This window comes from Coregonus clupeaformis, unplaced genomic scaffold (assembly GCF_020615455.1).
Source record: "Coregonus clupeaformis isolate EN_2021a unplaced genomic scaffold, ASM2061545v1 scaf1150, whole genome shotgun sequence".
In the NCBI taxonomy this organism is placed as follows: Eukaryota; Metazoa; Chordata; class Actinopteri; order Salmoniformes; family Salmonidae; genus Coregonus; species Coregonus clupeaformis.
In genome coordinates, this window is record NW_025534604.1 from 102,581 (window position 1) to 104,810 (window position 2,230).

Below are 2,230 nucleotides of genomic sequence, written 5' to 3' on the forward strand. Positions count from 1 at the left end.
TGTTTACTGTGTTTAGGTCCAGTGTGAGATCACAGACATCTGATGGATGAAACCAGACACAATATTAGAAATCATCATCATTCACATTAGAATGTTAACTCACTTTTCACTAATTCATTTAATGTAGATGTTTCTAGGTAACAAAAGGAGAAGTTAAGGTAACTTGAGACTTGTTGAATGATCATATGTTATGTATGGTAATATAAAACACACTTATTCCTGTTAATTACACACACATACACATCCTGAACAAACACAAACACACACACACACACACACACACACACACACACACACATCCTTAACAAACACACACACACACATCCTGAACACACACAGGAACACGCCACACACACACACAGACACACACACTCCTTTATGCATGAATGAACACAAACACACATTTTTAAAGTAACATGAACGCGCCACACACACACACACAGACACACACATTGTCAAATCAACTCTTTGTAAACTTTGGTGTCCCTGATTCGTGCTTCTGTAGAACTACAGCTGATATTTAATATGACCAAGTAAGTAATGATGGTGGTCTTTGACTTTGACTTCACTTGAATTAAGACTTATTCTTAGTCATATTCTTCAAAGCAGTCAACACTCACATTTTCTAACTCCAGGTTTCATTGTGTTCTCTCCACCATGTTCCACACTGTAGCGGTAAGCAGAAGAACAGACAGTCATTTAGGGATACACCTGAACTCACACACACACACACACACACACACACACACACACACACACACACACACACACACACACACACACACACACACACACACACACACACACACACACACTGGACACACACACACACACACACACACACACACACACACACACATACACACACACACAGTCTTTATATAACTTAGTCCAAGTGGTGGTCAGAATGTTTGTCTTAACTAGCCTGATAACTCCAACATGTCTGATATGAACATTGACATAAACCCTCTACATACTTGAGTTTCTCCAGTCTGCAGTGTGGATCCTCCAGTCCAGCAGGGAGCAGTCTGACTCCTGAGTCTCCTGGGTGATTGTAGCTCAGGTCCAGCTCTCAGGTGTGAGGGGTTTGACTTCAGAGCTGAGACCAGAGAAGCACAGCCTTCCTCTGTGACTAGACAGCCTGACAGCCTGCAAAGGAGTCAAATCATATTAAAATCACACTGCTATTCTTTGGTGGTGAAAATAGTGGCAGTATATTTTTTCTACATATTAAGATACATCAGTGTCCTGAAACCTGCCATATCTATTCATAAATGAATGTATCATTATTAGAAATATCAAACGATCAAAGTATTGCTTGTAGATAGAAAAATGCATATTACAAATATTTGAGTAGACTGACCAGAATAATTTAAAAAGCAGTATCAGTCAAAAGACAGACAGTGAGGTATCAGATTTAGATTGTATTGAGTATACAGTCCACACCATATCTATTTTGACAGTGAAGCTAACATTTTAAATGTGGCTCTATACTCCAGCATTTTGGATTTCAGATCAAATGTTTCATATGAGGTGACAGTATATAATGTCACCTTTTATTTGAGGGTATTTTAATACATATCTGTTTCACCGTTTAGAAATGAAAGCACTTTATGTATCTAGTCCCCCATTTGAAGAAGTCATAAGTATTCGGACCAATTCACTTATAGTGTATTCAAGAAGTCAAAAGTTGAGTATTTGGTTGTAAACTCGTTGGTTGCATTTGCAGTTTGTTTTGGCTGTGTTTTGGGTTATGTTTTGTCCAATAGTAACTGAATGGTGGATGATGACTGGAGTAATTTTCTGTCTAAGTGAGTAGATAACAGGTTTCTAAACACTACTAACTGAATCCTGATTAAGAAAAATCATGATTAAGAAAAATCATGAATGAATCATGAATAATAATGAATGAGAAAGTTACAGAGGCTACAACAAAATATGCTAACCTCTCACCATTAACCTCAAATAAAAGGTGACATTCTGTACTGTCACCTAATATGAAACATTCTATCTCAAATCTAAAATGCTGGAGCATAGCACCAAATTTAAAACTGTAAGCTTCACTGTCCAAACACATATGGTGTGGACTATGTGTGCCTGGTAAACACATGTGGATCTGGTGAACAGTTATCACTTGTTGACCAACTACAGGAATACTGACCTCAGAGTCTCCAGTTTACAGTGGGGATTCCCCAGTCCAGCAGAGAGCAGCTTCACTCCTGAATCCTTC